The following is a 20,489-nucleotide window of genomic DNA, read 5'->3' on the forward strand; positions in this document are numbered from 1 at the left end:
CCTAGAAGTACAACAGGCTGTGATTTATTGAATACTAGGTCAACTTACACACACATATATATATAAAAAAAAGTTAAACTAACTTTGGAGGTTCACATTATTCTTGGCCAGTAAGCTGCTGATTATTTTAAAATTTGTTCATTTTTGGCTATGTAAAATTTGAAGTGGTATCTGTGGGGGTGAGGGGTGATAGAGATAATACTAAAGAAAGACTTCCTTGGAAATTATCTGACTTATCTCCATCATCAGGTCATGAAAAAGGTTTCTGAGCAGTTTATGAAGGTCTGTCCATCCTTGGAGACATGCAGGCTGCCCTCTGGAATGGCAGCTGCAAATAGGGTACATCTACATGCCAGTACCACCATCCAGTTTAGTTCAGGGTTATACCATTTCAGTGCCATGGGACCAGCAAATTGCTCTAAAACTTGTAAGAGAGCTCAGCATAGCATGCATACTCTCTTTTTCAGAAGTTCTGGACTATGGGTTTATGCTTCTTGGTGTGGTAACAGTCTGGTTGCTTAGAAAAACATGGTGCAACCAGCTGCGTTTTCTGATAGTATCTATGTGAAGCTTAGAAGCTGCTGTGAAATAACAGACTGCAATGATCCCATTAACAAACCTGTGGGGCTGCAAGGCTTAATTTGTTCCAGTGCATTTTTATATCTACTTCTCACTTCAAAAGGAAGTGTTGCTCCTTTAAAAAAAAAAAAAAAAGTCAGAAAACTGCTGGTGGAGAGTGGAATAATTTTGCTTACCAGGAGGTGATCACAGATATTTCCTGTTGCCGGTCCTAGATTATTTCCTTATGTGGCCGTTCAAAGATGCCATGAAAATGGTAAACCAGTGCAAGGTCTCTGATTAGCATGATGAGCAAACCTCTCATGCTTGCTGGGAAGAGTGCTCTGACCTCTGGGTGTTGAATATTGGACATGTGCACTCATGCTGTGCAGTGGCTCAGTTTGTCCTGCCTTGGTTGTGCATCAGTCCAGCTCCCGAACACGATGAAATCTGCTGCTGAAATAGTGATTCTGTCTTTTTCTGAAAGATGTAATTACAAAATCTACTCTCTCCAGCTTGTTTGACTTGGATACGATTTTGAAGTCTAACTTGAAGCTGATATATTTTCTTTGTACTAGCTACTGCAGAATTCCACAGTCCCTAGGAGATCACTTACGTCCCTAAGAGAAGATGCATTGCAGAATGAAAAATGTTGTGTTTCAAAATTTGAACAGCGAATTTCTCTAATGCAGATATACTTTTAGACAAGCTAGGATACATCTACATTAGTGTATCAGTGCTTTTGAAGCCCATCTCCCGCATCCTCACTTAGCATGCCTTGGTTTGTGTTGTGAGGCAGCCCTGAAAGTTACAAGCCATTTCTTTTTGGATGGAAAGGAAGCAGATGTGTGCCTGATGCACTCTAGCTAATGGGTGTTGAGTCTGGGGCAAACCAGGTGAGCTCGATGCTGAAGCTCCCTCCAAGCTGCATCCAGGGTGCAAGTTGGGCTCCCACCACCACTTGCTCTACTTTACAAATCCCTTCCTGTTGCAGTGTCACTGCCTGCTACTGTAGAGCTGGCCTTAATGTTCTGTAGGATTTTAACTTACAGTCTGTGTTCTTTTCACTGACTTCCATTTTATTACTTTGATAATTTCACAGATCAGTGAAACTCAACTGTCCCAGTCCAGTTGTTGGTTTTGGTTAGTTGGTTTAGGCTTTCAGTGGGTTCTGGTGGTTTGGCTGTCTTTCCTTCACCAGGCTTTTACCAGAAACTGGACGTTTAAAGCTTATTTTGGAAGTGTATCAATTTGCTGTTTCTATCACGACTCAAACACTTTAATAGCTGCTTATGTATTGTAGTGTATGTTAATCAGTCAAATCTGCTCTACATATCTAGAATAATGTTTTTGTCTGCAGGCCTGTCACACGCCTGATGGTGCAGGAAACTTGCCCAAGGCAAAACCTCTGGACAGGCAAAGCCACAAAGCATCTTAATGGCACATTTAACTGCTGTTTTTTTTTCAGTTTGAATAGAAAAAGCAAGGCCTGGTGAATAAACACATACTGGTTTTCTAACACTAATAGTATCAGTTCTGCAGCTTCTGAGGGAAGCTGTACTGTGATTTCAATTAAGTACATTTTCTTCTTAATGCCAGACTTAAAACTCATAATGATGCATAATACAAGATTTATTGCTGTTTGTGTTATTATTTGATTCATGTGATTTTACTGTAGCGTTTGCTAATTCACTATTCATGTATGCATAGTGGGTGGGGTTTTCAGTAGGGCTCTCTATTAACCTAAACCTTTTTCTGTCGGAGCTTGTGAAGGCTTAAACTGGCTCTTATTTCAGTCAGTAGGTCTCAGTACTGATGACAAGGAACCAATTGTAAACTACAGTCAACACTTCCTCAAAATCTTTCTCATTATAAATATAGATTTCTCCTGTTCTCTGCCCTGAAGAAAGTATGATTGTGTTAGTTCTCTCTGGACAGCCTTCTATCTTTGTACTGATCTACTCTGCAGCGTGTACCTGCGTATGCTGCGTGAGTACCCATAATTAACACTTTGCATACGTGTTGTTCTGGCTGTTTCATTTCAAGAAAACAAGCTAAAACCTACACCTTTTGGCTTGAATGCTCTTTTGCCAGTGCCAGTACGTGTGCAATGTTTCAGAAGCATGCTGCTAATCAACTTCTCCTCTGATTTACATTTCTTTATCAAGAAGGCTGAAACCGCTTAGGTAATTCACAAGTGAGATACCGATGCTTTCTGTTAGTGGAAAAAAAAAAAATAACATCTATCAACACACAACGTGGATGTAAACTTGAGCACAGACACAGCATCCCAAACCAGAGTGACTGAATCATTCCAAAAGTGCATTCAAAACCAGCCTTTTGGAACTGGATGATCTTTGAAGGCTCTTCCAACCCAAGCCACTCTATGATTCTTTTGCTTTCAGCTCCTGTGGTACCACAGGGAAACTTTCAGCTGCTCTTACTAGCAGCAGTGTCAGCTCCTGCTGGACTGGAGGGGAGAAGGAGAGCGAGCCTTTGTGTTTTTGTGGTGGTTAGACAGGAGAAACATGACTTATTGTAAACAAAACTAGCTATTGACTCTCAAGCTGTACCAGGACAGCTTTTGCCTGGGTTTTCTTGCCATCATAGCACGCTGTCCTTGCTGCACGCTGCTGCTGACTGGTGTGCAAAGTGCTCCCGTTTAGACTTTGCCACAGTAACATTACATTCTGTGTTTTATGACAGCACTCGCTAAACTCAGAGAGGCACCTACCCATGCCTGAGGTGCAAGGAGCTCACTTCTTGCCTCTGCAATAAGCCAAAGTGAACAGTGCAGTGAACAAGCCTTCCTGAACAAGGAGATCAGCGCTTGCAACCACTCTGCCTCATGGCTGATGATAGGTGCCTATCACTTGGAGCCCAGATAATGGTCTGGGGATGACAGCTTGCTGTCTTCCCACTCTGACCATGGCAGGATTACCCTGGGGGCTAGGCACATGGCATCTCTTGCCTGGCTCCATCCATCACTCTGGTATTGTGCTGCAGGGACACTGCTAAGCCTGGCTGTGAGATAGAATGACTAGGGTGTTTTCCTCCTGCTTGTAAGCTGAGTGAAAAATGCTGCTATGTTCCTTGGGTAGTTCCACTGAGGTCTGAACTAGCAGGATCCTTCCAGTGACGCACTGTGCTTTCCTGAGGACCTAAAGACTCGTTCACGTTTCAGTCAGCTAGAATGCAATTAAAAGTTGTACTAACGTCTGCAGGCTAAGACATTGAGATATCAGAGATTTAAGTACCAGTGTGAAGCAAGTTATTCTGATTGTACTTCGCCTCTTCAAAAAAAAAAAAGTATCTTGAATTTTGCCTATCTTGCCCAATCTATCAAAATATTTGAATGCTTTCCCCATTTAAAAAAACACCTAACTCTCAACTGTAATCTTACAGATCTTAATACTGTAGTTATCAAAGAACGTAGCTGGTTCTTTTGTTAGGCTTCGAGATTCCTGTTGGAGTGTAAAAGAGCTAGGGTTTAGATCTTGGGTGCTCTATGTAGGTGACTGAAAATGGATGAACTTTTCTTGTTGTGCTATATTAAACATTTGTGACTTTTATGAGCTTGGGTTGGAGCACAGGGTACAAGGACAATACATGGAATGAAGACTTCTTTTTGCAGCATCATGTCAAGGTGTCCTTGTGACACTGCAGATAACGCATTGAATACCTGGGGCTAATCTTTGTGATTCCTCCTAAGACTAAAAATCTTGCCATTTAAATAAAAAATAATTCTAGATACACACTGATCTGAAGACAAACAATCCCTCAGAATCTCATCTCTCTGTGGGATAAGTAAAAAGCCACCAGCCACCATGTGCTTGTAACTCAGAGGGTGATATGCAAATTAAGCTAAGCAAATGAAGAAATGGAAAGATGCATTAACACTAGGAAAATGGAAATTGGAAACTTGTAGGAAAGAACCGAGTTGTGTATACTCACACTTAATGCATATTCCTCATGGAAAGAGGTAGGAATTTTCTTTTGGCTCAGAAGCAATACATTCAAATGTAAACCTGAAATCTAACAAGCTCTTAAAGAAAATTTAGCTCATATATTTACTCATTCATATTTTCTTTCCTGAGGACTGGACAAACTCTGCTAGCAGATACTAGCAAATCAGGAGAAATCCTAGTGCTTGTCAATTCAGAATACAGACAATGCTGGTTGTAAGTACTCTGGTGATATAAATATGTAGTGAAGTTGTAATGGTGCTGAAGACATTGAGGTGGTTTTGTCCTTGTAAAATTGTGTACTTTTGAGATGATGTTGCTATGATGGGATTGAGGTGTCAAGAAAATCTAACCTTCCTTGTCAGGTTTGGATGTGGGGTGCTGAAGCAAAGTCTTGAGAGGTGTGTGGTCTTGGACCTCAGCATGGAGCGGCACTGGGATCTAGATCTTTGCTTTCTCTCCTGTTTGTAAGAAGCAAACACAGGTTTTGAAGGTGGGTACAAAAGTAAACTGTCCAAAGCCTCCTCCGTCTGAAATTTCATGGTGAGTTCAGTTACTGTGCTCTGGGTGATGGGTGTAGTTTGTTTACTGGGTATAAGAAAAGTCCAGGCTGCAATAGTAACACAGGTAGTCAGTTCTAGTTACTGCATGTGTAACTGAGCTCTGTGGCTTTTGAGCCCAAATCGCCTAACTCCTTATGTCACTTGGTATGTTTTGATTCTTCTGACCATACCAGTGCATGCGGTCCCTTAGGTGAGTAAGTCTATGTTTCTTTTCCCTTTTTTCCAGCTAAAAACAACTGAAAATATTTTGCCACTTCCTCCTCTGCAGTGAGAATTTGGCTGGGGTCTCCCTGGGAATAACTATCAGTCACTTGCAAAAGAGTCCAACCTCTCTGAGCCTGCTTGCGCGCCTAAGCTTTTATCAGGGAAAGTTTAATTCTCTGTGGCTCTGCTGTGAATCCTTTCCCTCACATTACCTATGGGCTACATGGTGTTATTTTGGCTGGGGAAGGTCAGAGTGAAGGCATCTTCCCTGGGGGAGGTGGGCAGCTGAGTATACTGAAATTCTGTGTTAATTCCTTAAATCTTTGCGTGTGAATATCTCTCCATGGGCAGCTCCCCTTGTGAAGTGCCTCTGGAACGTGGCTCATGTGCAAGGCAGTTCTGTTCCCAGAAGCCTTAGGTGGGATGACCATGGCATCAAAAGCACTCAGCATGGCTACTGTGACAAAAGCTGGATTAGAATCCAGATAGAGGCTTGAAAAACAAGCCAACCTTGATTTTTTTTAAAAATTTTTTTCAATGCAGAGAGAGTAGAATACAGCAGATTTCTATTTTAAGTGCTGAAAAGATATGCTGGAGAATGGCTTGCTGGGAAACCAAGTCTGGCTGCTGGAGAAATACAGCCAGGAGCTTGGAAGAGTTGGGGAACCCATACATGCCCTACTAACTATTGAGGAGCCCAGCCCCTGCATCACTGGGGCTGCCTCTTCTCCAGACTTGGGCTCCCAGCTCCCCAAAACTCATGTTCAGAGTTCTTTGTCCAGTTGCACACAGAAAACTGTAAATCTGTACCCTTGTTTAGTGTGGCATGTACTCTGCCTCTAATCCAATTTCCCTTCTGTTTGTTCTCTGTACAGCCTCATTCAGCCTGACAGCTATTTAATAAACCTATTTGCTTTTCTTTGACATGAGGCAGAAGTCGTGGGTGTTGAAGAGCCATAAGGCCCTAGTGGACAATGAAACCCTTTCCCACTCAACACTCTTCCAGCTCAGCACAGATAAATTGTGTAGAACTGGGAAATTAACCCATCCTGTCTTTAAAAAAAAAAAAGAAAGAAAAGAAGAAGTCAGCATTCACAGGCTGATCCACAATTGATTCTCTGTAATGAGAAATTCTCTGTCTATTATGATGATTGGGAATGATCACTTACACGGCTTTTGGCTATGTCACCTACAATGCAAACCATTCAAGAATACTTGCATTAAAGAAAGATACTACAATCCCGCATAAGGGAACAAAATTACTTTGAAAAGTTCAGGGAAATGTACCTATTCATTTATTGACTATGAAAATGTGTAACAAAATTTCCAGCTTAAAATCATTTCCATTTGGTTTTGATGCACACCGTTTGCATGCTAACCTTTCTCTGAATGTTTTTCTCTCAGTAATGTTAGGTAGCATGTGGAGCACCACAGCAAATATCTTTCAAGTCTCATCTCTAGGGATGGGAGGAAAAAAAGAAAGTTAGGTCTCTTATGGTACAACTGGAAGACATGAAGACTGCAGTGATGAAGGTGATAAAATGTTAGTACTTAGCTATATAGCTGTATTTAGGAATGAGAAGGAATTTGAATTTGCTGAACTTCATATATATATATGAATGTGTGTGTATATATATATATAAAAGTATATATAAAAATAGGAAAAGCCTTACTGTTTACTAGCAGTCTGTATGTTAACTGAGGCTTTTTTTTGGTAGACTTTTACCTCTTTGAATGATCTGGCAAAGATATATACGTATGAAGCTCAAACACCAACTGCCTGAATTCCAGAGTAATGGAAAAAAGCAAGTGTGGGTTTCTGAGATTGTTTTTAATTTCTTTTGGGTCTTGAATATTATGTAGGCTTAGTGTTGCTCAAATGACAGATTAAGCAATTAGAACATTGCCTGCAAGTTATTGCAGCTATTTATAACTAGTTAATTTTTCTTAAGTGAACCTTTGTATTTTTGCCTGTAGGCCTTCGTTTTGCATGAGGATCTTACTGAATTTGATGCTGCATAGAGACATGGCAAAAGATCTTTCCCAAAGAAACAATACTAAATACCCAGAAGGAGTCGTTCATTTGACAACCCAACTCAAAATCAATGAATGTCGTAGTCACAAGGCTATTACAAATTACAAATCTGAGTGATGTATGGATCTAGCTGCCATTGTTGTCTTTTTAATTTTGTATATTGCATTGATTCTGATAACCAGTGAGAAAATTAAATATCACTTTTCTGTGCCTCTATAAAACCAACACAGCAGATATTTTGATTCTTTTGAACTTTCCTTAAAAGCCATGTTTACTAGCCTCTGCTTGATATCTCTGTGCCCTCTCCTAGACTCTGCAGTCCACATCTCTTCTTGGAGCAAATCACTAGCCCCCATGTAAATTGAAACAGGTGTGTGTTGGTCTAGGAAAAGGGAAGACGCCCTAGGAAAAAAGGACATATGGAAGGGTTTAGAGGTAAAAGATCTTTAAGAGAATGACTTTCAGCCAACCTTTCCCCATCTTGGACCTTTTTTCCCCTTCACTGAAGATGTTCTGTAACTGTAAATGCATTTTGCCTGCAGAGTTGAGAAATCTTGAGGTAGCTTTGCATGTAGCAAGTACAGCACTTGATACCTAATGCAGCACTCCAGCTGTGCACTGCCAGAGGTACAGACCTATGTGTACCAAAGATGTCTCTGCAGGGCATGCAGTATGGCTTTCTGAGTGGCCTGTGGCCAACAGTAAGCCCCAGTTCCTTCTCCATCAGATTGCAACTGCCTCCCATACTGTACTTGCTTGACGAGTGCGATGGGAATGGCTCCTACTGAGATATTTGAACATCACTTATTGATTTCAAGAAAATAGATATTTTTAAGAGTTAAAATGTTGTAAACATACTTAGCAAATAGCATCAGTCGACATGGGTTCACAGAAATATCAATACATTTCCATATCTCTACTGCTTACTTCTTATAACTATTCTCAATCCTAGTAAGGTTTTGAAAAGACACCTGAGAAGTATTCACTTCCAAACCCATGACTACTACTACTGCAGGACACCATTATTTTTGAAGTTGCTGACTTGCTTCATTTTTATTGCAAAGGGGGAAGGTCAGCATCAGCTGAAAGAGGCAGTGCTGCTCCCTGATGTCGTGTGGGAGCTCTATCAGCTGTGGCAGCACCTATCCACAGTGAAAGGCCAAGTGGCAAGCTGAACTATGTTAGAGAAAAGACTTGCTGGCAGATTGATGGAGAATGCTGACATACTTCTGTAAACCACAATACAGAGGGAGTTAATCAAGATCAGGAAGAGTGTCTGTCTTCCTGAGAAGTCATTTCCCACCTCAATTAGCTGGTAGTTTTGGCAAACGTACACAATGGTTAGGCCCCGTCAGTCTGAGTGATGCTTTCTTGAGCAACTCTTACACTATAGCCTTTGCTGTCTCTCTCTGTGATTACGCTGCTGGCAATTGGCAGGCTTTGTCAGCAAGCCAATAAATCTTTATTGACAGGCTGAACTCAGTGTTTTGCTCAATGTCTCCTGTTAAGACAGAGAGGAAGAGGAGCAAATACACAGGCCCAGTGTGAGTACATTGTCTATCAGAAGGTTGGCAGGAGTTTAATTTCTTTGTTACACTGATTGTCACATTTTATGAGGGATCCTGTGTATGTCTTTGTTGCCAGACTGGTCTTGTTGGGATTTTTTTCCGCTCATGCTGTTTGCATGCTCATTTGGTGTTTCATCTCCTGGAGTGACCAACATCTCAATTCTGCACTGAAGTCCACTTCAGCTCTTTGAAGAAAAACAACATTTAGTACCAAACGATGACAAATATCCCCCAAACTACTGATCAAGAGGAAAAATGAGCCCTTATGCTTTTAAGTCTAAGCAAAGGCAAGCCATAAACATGTGGTAGGAATGGATGATTTCTTTTAACCTTTTTACTATGGTCTCTGATATTATCCAGTATAGGTTACAGTCCTTTTGTTTTTCACTCTGAAATTGGCAGAGCTGTGCTACAGGGCTACATTAATGTGTTTTTCCACTGTCTGTTCTCCAGTTTTTTGGTGTCCCTCAGCATAATGGAACTCTGTGCATTTTCTTCCTGCCTGACAAGTACCCTGTTATTGTTTTGGACCACACTGGAGGCTCTTTATAGTGGAAGATCTGGCCAGCAGCATGTGATGCACTGACAAATTCAATAGCATGTCTTGAGGCTTTTATTTATCTATTTATTTCCAACCCCTGCTGGGGCTACCCTTTGTTCTAGAAGTTAAATCAGAGCAGAGTCATATTTTTCTTTTTCTTCTTGTCCATCAATAATTAGAATCAATCTAGCTGTGGTAGGTGAATACTCTGGGCAAATGTTGCAGTTAGACGTAAGGGTTGGACTGGGTGATGACAGTAAGCGTTGTGACTGCTCTGCTGGCCACAGTGCATGAAAGGTTGTCTGATTTACTCTTACCACCTGTGAACTGAGATGTTTTAACTTGTTCAAGGCCCAACTCAGGCAGCTATTGCAGTCCCCCTAACTGCATTAATTATACAGCTACCTTTTGTAATTGATAGGGTACTCATCATATTAAGAACTGTAAAAAATGGTGTGAATTCAGTAAAAAAATTTCCTCTTGTGCTCTATGTTTTGAGCTATTTTCTTATCAGGTATAAGGTAGTAATTAATACAATCTCCCTGCTGGAATACCGACCTGTAAGATAACATGCTTTTGCATCAGGGTTGCAGACCTATTGTAGGAAAAGCTGGTGCTGATCTCTTACCTCTGTCATTGAAATAGTGTATATGGCTTCATCAGGGTACTGCAAGGAACAAATGTTTTGCAGATGAGAATGTATGAAAATACTGCTGTGGCTGTGGTGGTATGATATTCTCCCAGGTAACTAGTGATAGGATGAGAGGTAGTGGCCTTAGATTGTGCCTGGGGAGGTTCAGGTTGGATATTAAGAAAAACTTCTCAGAAAGAATTGTTGGGCACTGGAACAGGCTGCCCAGGGAGGTGGTGGAGTCACTGTCCCTGGAGGTGTTCAAGAAATGTGTAGATGTGACACTGAGAGACATAGTTCAGTGGGCATAGTGGCTATGGGTTCACAGTTGGACTAGATGATCTTAGAATCAAAGGATCACAAAGGTTGGAAAAGTCCCCAGTATCTGTCCTTCTGATGCGGCTGGCCTTACAAGAGATGTACTTTTGTACATGTGGCACCATTGGGTAAATGGGAGGGCAGAGGCAAATACTCTTCTGTACTGCACACTGGGTTTTCAGCTGCAGAGGGAAACCAACAGGAGTACAGTTTTCTGGCAACTGCAGAGTGGGCCCTTCTGACTTGTCAGTTTGCACCCCTGTGCTGAGCTTCCTTGATATCCACAAGAAAGCCATGGTCAGGGCAGTGCTCCTGCTGCTGTCAGACAGAGGGGTCACAGAGGTGGTTTTGCAGGGAGTGGGAGACACAGCAATTAAGCTGTAGTGGAGCCTCGTTAATTGTCTGTGCCAAGGGGGAGTGAAAGCCTGTAGGCTTGGCTTTTCCCTTCTTAGCAGTACAGAGGTCAGCAGCCACTTCATTGTGACTAAGGTAAGTCACTCCAAGGGGAAGTCTCACCCCCATTTCATTTTTTCCCCCATGAATTCTTGATTGCTGGCTCAGGGAATGTTTTCTGCCTCCAGGGCAGCATCCTCTGGTACTGCTTGAGTGGGAGAAGCCCATTTTGGGGCTGGAAGGCTGTGTGGAAATCACTGGTATCCTGCACTGGAGGAAAAAAGAATGAATCCCATTTTCCCCTCCCTTTGTGGGCTAGAGGACTGCAGAGGGCAGGCAAGTGAGCCAGAAGGAGGGAGCCATGCCAAAAAGCAGGGCCAAACCCAACTTACAAAACCCCAAGTGCTTGGTTTCATGCAGTCTTTGCTGCCAAAGCAGTGCTCTTCTCTGGTATGCATCAAGGCTGCCTTGCGCCTGGCACTGCATGAGCCCTGTGCCGACATGCTTCCTGCCATGCAGAGGCATCACAAGAAGCAGTTAGTTAGCAATGGGTTTGCCTCCCCACACCTTACTCAGTATGGGCAGCACGAGCCTTCCACAGGGCTGTAATTCTGTCTCAATGCTGGGGCTTGGTGAGGGCAGTGCCCATCTGTTGCAGTAATTTGGTGGGTGAGAATAAGCGGCTGGGATAGCATTTCACATGGAAGGAGAGCAATGTGCACAGCCTCTTTGTATTCATCCTAATTCAGAGAGAAGATTGTAGGGAAAAAGGTGGTGGTGTGGGCAGGTCCTTCAGTCCTTGCATCAACTTCCCTGCACCAGCAGGGCAAAGCAACTGCAGTAGCTTGCAGGGAGAAGATCTTTTCTTATTGATGTTTCCTTGACATTTCCAAGAATTGGAAGATATTAATGTTCACATAAAACAAAGATGTGAACAACTTGGAAATGCACGCCTAGACTCCAGGGGTAGTTTGAATCAAGAACAAAACTTTTGAAATCCTTTTTTCTCCCCTTCAGTCATTTCCTTGTTAACACGTTGTCCCCAGAATACTGGCAGCACTCAAAAGCGTTGCCATTGCAGAACTCAAATGCAGGACTCATTATTGCACATTTCTGCCTTAGAGCTGGATCCTTGCATCATCACGTAGCCTTTTTCTTGAATAGCTCATCTGTTTGGAGCTCTTTGGAGGCAGGCAGTAAGGAGGATGCCTCCCTTAAATGCAGAGAGAGGCTGACACAATATTGCAGTTCATGGAGCATTTCCTCCCTGTTTAATGCAAAATCACGGTAATTGTACAGGATGTCAGATCTGCAGTTATTCTGCACTGTTATGCGCTAATGACAGCGTCCTATGGGAGCACAGAACACAAATATATACAAATAGCTTGAGATGGCTCTTGTTGCTCTCAGAAGTTGAGGGTGAAATGTTTTAACATGCTAGGGTGCAAGTGCAACCCAGGAAAAGTGCAGCAGGGATAACACCATTACACTTCCAACCACTGCAAGAGGGTCAAATGTTCAGAGCAAGACTTGCAGATGGAGATGCATCAGCCTGAGCCCCCCATGGCATTTTCCAGTGTTATCTCCTCAGCACCAACCTCAGCCATCGCCTATTGCATTTCCCACAGGATCTGAAGGCACAGCCCAGAGAGTAAGGGATGGCACCGTTCCATCCCAAAGCCAGGCCTCACGTTCTGGGGGAGCGGGGACTCATCCCGCTCAGGGTCACTCAGTACCCAGCCCCAAAAGAGTCACTCACAGTTTGGCAAAATGCAAACTTTGCAAGAAGGCATTTTCTCTGAGGGGTTTCTCAGCTCGGATTAGTGAGGCACTCACTATCAGCTGGCAGAGCTCACAGCCTTTTCCTGCCTGGCAGTTGCAGGCTGATTGCTGCTCTGAAATGTCTCTTGCTCAGAGCTGATTCCAGAGCTACCTTGTCTGGCGCAGCTATAAGCCATGGGAGATTTATATATTTAAATGGAGAGGGAAAAAAAAAAGTCAGACCTAACATCTGATTCCTCTGGGACTGTGAAAGGAAGGTAACTGGAACCTATTTTCCTATTTCTTTCTCAGCCTTATCCGAGAGCAGCCAGCCTATCTGTAAGTGGCAACTGTGGAAAATGTGCTCTGGCCACTTGGTGTGAAAGATAGGCAAGACTCCTAAAAAATCTTCTCCGCAGCTTATCACCTTTCTGCTGGCTCCACAGCAAACTAGTGCCCCAGTGCAGAAGGAAACTGGCTGTCTGTAGGGCTGGACAGGGCCTCATCAACAACTGATAAGCTCCCCTGTGAACATTCAGGCTCTTCAGGGCTTACTGTCCTTTCAAATACCACAGAAGCTCCAGCTGGGCATGTTCATATACAGCCAGTGTTTGGGGATGTGCGTCTGGTTCTCCATTGCTCTTCCTGCTGTTTCAGGGATGCTGCTTCTTGCTCCTACAAACATATTTTACAAAATTGGGTAGAGCTGTCTGAAGATAATTCTCCCTCTCCTTCCCTTGTACTAGTGCAAGACTGCAAAAATTCACCATGATGCTGCAGTAGTAGCAGAAAGGAGGACTGGATGTGTGCATGAGAGAAAGCCCACAGTCTGATGCCTGGGTGTTCTGCCAGAACAGGGGCAGTGGCTCTAACTTACTTTCAGTGGTGCCAGGGCAACTGTGATGAGCTGCTGAATAAGTTTCTTTTTCTGCTGCAATTTATATACAAGCACTAGGAAGAGTTGCTCTTCGGTGGAACATTCCTGCCTACTTTGAGGACAGCAGCTATACGGCATGTAGGTAAAGAGCAGACTAAAATGTGCTCTTATGTGAAAGTAGGAGAGGGGTGGATGCCTTATCCCTGGAGGTGTTCAAGACCAGGTCAAATGGTGCCCTGAGCAACCTGATCTTAGTGCCTGATTTAGTGATTGACAACCCTACCCATGGCAAGAGGTTGGAACTAGATGATCTTTGAGGTCCCTTCCAATCCGAGCAATTCTACAATTCTTGGTGCAAGGACATAGCAAAAAAGACAACGCACCAAAGTTGTGATTTGTATTTTGAAGAGTAATGCTTGGCTTACTCCTGCTGAAACTTCAAGTGAGCAAAGCAGCAGCTCTGTTGCTTTGACAGGACGTGATGCTCCCAGTACTTGGAGTTACTGCTTTCAAACTACAGTTCTCTTTGTGCAAAATGTTTTACTCAGGTACACTTAGCGGATAACTTGGAGTTACTGTTTGAGATGTACGCAGTCACTGCTCCCATGGTAAGCTGAAGCAGTCTGGGTTATGGTGAGCAAGAGTGCTGGGTTTGTTTCATGGAGTTTGCTGGCTATGCTTTGATTGAATGATTGTGAGCAGTTAATACACAGCTCACACAATCTCACCAAAGCCCAGCTCCTCGGGGTTTCTCTCTGCAATTTGGCTAGGGAATCATTTGGATCAGTAACTTATAAACCTGAACAGCTAACAATAAAACCACTCAGTTCAATAAACAAGTAAACAAAGCTACAGTAAAATAAATAATTTCCCCGTAGGGCATTGTCAGTGTTAGGTTGCCATTACAACCACAGAATATCAGACCCCAGAAGTTTTATGCATCCAGATCCAGAATAAACCAGCTGGGATTACCAGGTATATGACTTTATGCCAAAATATGAGCATTTCTGTGCTTGAGAGAGTGCAGATACTGGGTATGATTAGTTGTCAATGAAGAGAACAAAAAACTGAAAAAAGGGAACAGAGCTGAGGATCATTATGTGAGATGGAAACCCTGTTGAGCAATATTTAGTCCGACAGCCAATGGTTTGTGTGCACCAAGAATAACACTGCAGGGAAAAAGGATATGGCACTGCTGATAACTGCTGGTATTGCAATATCAGCGATTTTTGTACAGCTCAGGTAAGGAAAATAAGTGTTGATCCTTTCCTGGTTTGAGGTTTTTGTTTTAAAACCACTATGAAAAGCAATTCAAATGTAAGGGGCAATGTCTCCAACAGGACATACATTAAGAAGCTGGAAGAAACAATATAATCACTGTATAGAATGAAATCGTACCGTTAGGACATTTCAAGGTGATTATGCAAAATGGCTGTTACTGTCTCCTGAAAGCCTCTGCTATTAGGAAGGTGATGAAATTTCTCCAGAAAGAGTTTATGCTCCCAGTATAACAAAAGCTAACACAGGCATGTATATTTTTCAATGGAACACAATCCTGTGAAATGAGAGAGACTGAAGAACTGCAAGGTTAAGTGGAAGTGAATGAAGTACGCTTTTCTACTATGCGAAAAAAGATGCAATTATTACAAAATAAGGAGGTCAGTTTTGACACGTGATCTTTTGAGTACTTCTGGAAACTTAGTTTTGGCTAGTTTGTGTTTGCAGAGAAACAGAAGCTGTATTTGCATGTTAGCTTTTTATCTGTGATTTTGTTTTTTAAAAAAATCTCAACATCTCTCTTATTCTCAAGGTATACAGATGCTCCCATGTTTTGTAAATATTAAATAATGTCATACTGAAGATCTTCATTGCATGTGTTTCTTTGTAGCTTTAGTTCAGAATAAGGTCTGGCATCCTGGAACACATTCTTTCCTTCAGATGACAAACTTAGTCATGTGATGACATCTCAGTAATGGGCAAAATACACATTGAATGAGGGTAGAATAAGTAATCCCTTTAATCTCATGTTAAATAGTCACCATGTGTAGGTTTCTCATCTGCCAAATGGTCAAAAGATGGTCCTTGTCTTCATTATTTTAACTATGCTTTGTTTTTTCTTGGTGACCACAGAAACTGTATGCTATCACCTGCTGGAATTTGGTAGCAGTGGGAGTTTGGGTTCAGTCCCTTCACTGTGATGTTTCTTAGCCTGGAGTCTCACCAGAAATCCTCTGGGGAAGGCACTGGGAGAAGAACCCACTTTATGCTTGGGTGGTAAAGCCAACTTGCTGCTAGAGTGCACAGGAGACCAATGACCTGGGGAGTGCCAATCGGTAAGTACCATTTCTTAAAAAAAAATGTGGTCTCTCCATCTTCCTGCATCTGGTAAAACACTTTCCAATCCTTGCACCCTCTCAGCCCCTACTTTGCAAGGTAGTTACCCACCTTGCATTGTTCACCAGACACATCATGTGGGCATGCCATAGCACAGCTTTTTGTGCAGGCAGCTAAAATAGTTTGGATCCTTCCTGTCTTGGATGGTATGTCCCCCTCTCCAGGACTTGCTGCGCTAATGCATATGCATTGCCCTAGGAAATGTCTGCTGGCTTAAGTCACAGGGGAAGTGTTTACTGGTTGTTTTTGGGGCAGGAACACACAGTCACATGCAGGGATATGGTCCCTCTCCAAAACCGGAGTGCCTCACCACCACCACCACTCCACTGACCTTTGGAGATGGCTGTGCAGCTCATCCCCATGGTCACTACAGCATGAAAGTCTTGCTTGAGCATTGAGAGGGATGGAGTGGCCAAAAAGGGGCAAAAGCTTTTGGGTGGGTGAGGTGAAGTTGAGTTATAATGCATTTGTAAATGAAAAAAATGCTGTATTGGATCTACAAACTGCTTTTCCAGATTAACAGAGGGAAGTTCTATATTCTGGCCAAGAATTAACTGCGTTTGATCAAAGGTGGGAAAGGAAGTGGGTACTGGAATTAAAATGTTTCAAATTGTGCAAGGCATGGTGAAAATAAAAGAAAAAACAACTATTGCTAAAATTATTTTATGTCGCTTACTATCTAAGTTACCTGATCACTTGCAGCCATGCATTACTTTACATAAGGTCAAGAGGCCATGAGTATCAGAGAGGACAAATTTTCTTGGTCATGTCAAACCACAACATATTATTGTGAATGAAAATCAACACTTAATAACTCTGAGACTGATTTTCCCTTCTTTTCTGAAGATTGAAATGGTTTTCAGTTGATCAAAAATCATTTTCAATTGATCAAAAATCATTTTCAACAGAACCTGAACTTACTTTCCATAGGGAGAGTGGGAACTTCTCTGCAGGCTGCAGGGCAGGTAGCGAGCAAACTGGGTAGTTCTATATTGAAAAAACAGGCACTGTAATTTCTTAATACATATGTGGTGTTTCTTACTAGGGGATGAATATTAGACTATTTAGCAGAGCTCAGTTTCTGAACATTTTTCTTCCACTTTATCTGGCATTGCAGCTGTTGGACAATCCTTTAAAAATACACTCCATGCCTGATCTGCAGGTTCATTTCCTCACCTGTGGCATGGAGATTATGATGCATGGTGGTGCTCAATTAATTCACACATCGGTGACACAAGCTATGTGTCCAGGACCAAACTGCAGACATTCTGCACAGTGCCTCTGTATTAATGCTGACCTGGGGAGAGCTCTGCCTTCGCCTCTCCATTTGTTTTTCTCCTGTGTATCTTCAATCTGGCCGCAACTGGCATTTCCATGGTCTACTTTAAAACAGCATAACAGAAAAAGTGATTGGGTCTGCCAGGCATCCTTGAGGTTACTCTGTGCATTCATCTAGAGCTGCACTTCTTGCAGAGGTAAGGAAACATTTTGCTGTTCAATATAAATGAACATATCAGGGTCACTCTTAGAGATGACCCCAACAAATCCATCCCAGATAAGTGCCTGACCTCATGGCAGCAAAATAAAAATAAAACACAATTAAAAAGTAGATTAAGCCAAGAAGCTTTATAATACAGGTGGAAGCTTGCCAAGCGGGGGCCCTGGCAGGTTATTAGGGGCAGTGAATTTTGTGGGCTGGAGTTTTGGCTGAGGATGTTTTGTCATGAGTTTTGAAAGCAAGCTGAATCAATGTATTCAGACAAGGTGGGGGGAGGAAAATCACCCCGTCCCACAGCAAGAGTGGTACTCTCAAAAAGAAAACAAGAAAATGTTATTCAGTGCTGCAAATATTCCTTCTCTTTCATTTTTTCACTCAGTTGGGCAACAGCAAATGGTGAAGCTGTGAATTTGTCCTCTGGCTACTAAAATACTCCACTTCTCCCTTTGTACCAGTTACAATAGTTATGGAGGCTGAAGTTTTATAGAAAAAAAATGCCCTGCTTTCTTAATGAGAATGTTCAGTGCGTCTGCTGCTTTTCAAGAGGACAATAACTCATTATGTTAAGTCTGTGGGATGGGTATTTGGTGAGAGAGGTGTTGTTTAGTGCAGACATCTGATTGTTTACTATGGTGTCCTGCCTCATGTCAGGAATGATGGGGATCTGCTGTTTTGGAGAGAAAAGCACTGCTGAAGCTTCACTGATCTGTCAGCATAGAAACTCTGTAAACTGGGGCTTTATCCAGAATCCAATGAATAGTCCCTCTGGTTCTAATCATGCTAAGAGGTTGGTACTTGCACTCTTTGTAGTAGATAACTATTCCTACGTAAATTAATGTGTGCATTATTATGTTTGTAATGGACTAAAATGTACCTGTGTGGTGTAAGGTGAAGGAGAAAGGTACATGCATCTCCATTACACCTCAAAAGCAGGTGTGCCAATACAAATATGAGGGCTGCTCTGAAAGTAATGCTTCCCATTTTATTATGTCAGCCCACAATGTCAGAGGTGGATGTTGGTGGTATGGCAGTAGAGGTTGAACCTTCCTGCCAATATCCCATTACAAGTTGTTGCTGTGAAACAGATAACAGCAGAGAGGCAGTCTGACCAAATGGTGTTTGACATGGAAGTATGTCTGAAGTAAAGGTGTGTCATTGTATTTCTCCATGCGGAAAAAATGACGCTCACTGACTTTCATTGGCACTTGCTGAATGTTTATGGAGACCAACCGGTGCGTGAGCACAGTGAGGCAGTGGGTGGTGTGTTTCAGCAGTGGTGACAAGGACATGAAAGACTAGCCACATTCTAGATGGCCAATCATAGTAGTCACACCATGAAGAGCCTATCAATCAGCTTATCTGTGCAGATTGTCTAATGGTGATGACTATGTTGAAAAAGTGTTTTGTAGCTGAGAATTTGCTCTACCAGGTAGTGTTATTGTGCTCTTTGTATCTGTTGTAGTTTCCTTGGAAATAAACAGGGGGCAATACTTTTGGCTTGACCTATGTAATTAGTGTTAACATTTAAACAGTTCTTAGCCCATAAAATGGCTGGGGCAGGGAATACTGCTCTTTGTAGAGCACCTGGGTGCCAGCACCAGGAGGCAGGCCCACATACTGCTGTTCTGGGGTCAGAATGGATGTGCTGCCAGGGAATAAGAACAAAAGATCTGTGTTCTGCTCTTCTTTCATCACCTCCTTCTTTTCCTACCAGACAAGTTAGGAGAAAGTCAAGTGCTTCTGTTGCTGGGTACGTTCCATTTTCACTGTTATGGGAGTGTATTTACATGTGGGAGTGTTTAAGGTTGATTTCTCTCTTGAGTTTATTTCTCCAGGTGAAATGTAGTGTCTTTGAAAGAGCAGCACAATGTGTTTGGAGGGCTCAGAGAAGCCAGGTTAGGCTCAGCTTGTTATCTCTTAGCACACCTTTTCTCTGGGATACAACAGAGTGATGTCTTACTGTTGCTAGGTTTTAGGTTATTAGGAAGAGTTCATCCTGATCTTAGCTGAGCACGGGCAGGTGACCTCCTCTGCCTGCCCTTGGCCCACTGAGGTGGGGGTATCTCTTCACTGATGATGGGTTTGGCAAAATGCAGCCTAGATGCCAAGAGGAGGCAGAGCTACGGTGACCTGTACCTTGCTCCATGGATCCTGGAAAGTAGATGCCAGGTGGGAACAGGACATCAGGGGAGATGTAGAGCAAGAAAGTGACCGAATGCATGGTGCTCTGGGAAGTGGTTTAGGGAAATCTGGTATTTTACTCCAGCTTCTGCCTTTCTCCTGCCATGGTCCTGTAAGAAGCTCAGCTTTTCCCTCCCTCCTGCTGCCCTTTCTCTCTTTTACCCATTCAGAATGTGAAGCAGAAATAAGAATAAGGAAATCTTGATCCTGCCAGTGCTAATAATAATAGGAGTGATGATAGCCTAGCACATCTGACATCCTGTGTGATTTAAGATAAGTGCAAAGCCTTTGTATGTAGGAGTTGGACTGGGAGAGGCATCCTCCACGAGGCTGTGTCTTTTTAAAATACCTGGTGCTGGAAGGAATCTGATGCACTCGGAAAGCAACATGCGTTGGTTGCTCTGAAGCACTTTTACAAGGTCTGGGATAAATCAGCTCTGGAGAGTATGAGTTAGCAGTAATCAGAGGAGGGTAGGGAGGTTTATCCAGGATGTGGGAACCACTGCATACTGCAGCTTGCTTGTGTGGAAACAATGTGCCAGAATAGATTTCTGTGGGTCCCACAGCAGTGGTCCTTCACCCCCTTTGCAGAGCATGTGCATGGCCCTGGTGCTCTGGAGAGCTGCTGGAGGCTCTGGATCAGGCCTGGAGCATGGCTGTCCCATTGAGAGAGGGCTTACCTGGCTCTAGTTGGAGGCTGTGTGGCTGCTGCACAGAGTGCATTTGGTTTGTCACTACATGAGTTGCCGGGGCCAGTAGCAAGGGTCAGACAGGAGTGAGAAGAAGGAGGTGCAGCAGAAAGAAAAGACTTGTGAAAAATGTCCCAGGTCCAACTGTAAAATCTGCTGCCTTCACACAAACAACCAAAATGATGTGTTCTTAGCACACTGGCTATATATTCAAAACATAATGATGCTGCCTAGGCTCCACTGGATTGTTGAGGGCTGGACTGAATAGTTGAGAATCTACAAGGTACCTTGATCTACATTTTTAAATGTGTAA

At 42.8% G+C, this 20,489-nt stretch overlaps 1 long non-coding RNA gene across 3 annotated transcripts in view; it reads left to right on the forward strand.

The window, feature by feature from the left end:
• Positions 1-20,489, forward strand: part of LOC110394229 — a 34,884-nt gene that overhangs the window by 7,699 nt on the left and 6,696 nt on the right. For 2 of the 3 annotated variants that reach the window (XR_002435467.1, XR_002435465.1), the window contains 2 exons: positions 4,889-5,016; positions 15,545-15,747. This is a non-coding gene — a long non-coding RNA (uncharacterized LOC110394229). Of the gene's footprint in view, positions 1-4,888; positions 5,017-6,694; positions 6,834-7,267; positions 7,755-15,544; positions 15,748-20,489 lie in introns of those variants that run through there. The other variant, XR_002435466.1, reaches the window with a different exon arrangement.

Source organism: Numida meleagris, chromosome 2 (genome assembly GCF_002078875.1).
Source record: "Numida meleagris isolate 19003 breed g44 Domestic line chromosome 2, NumMel1.0, whole genome shotgun sequence".
Lineage (NCBI taxonomy): Eukaryota > Metazoa > Chordata > Aves > Galliformes > Numididae > Numida > Numida meleagris.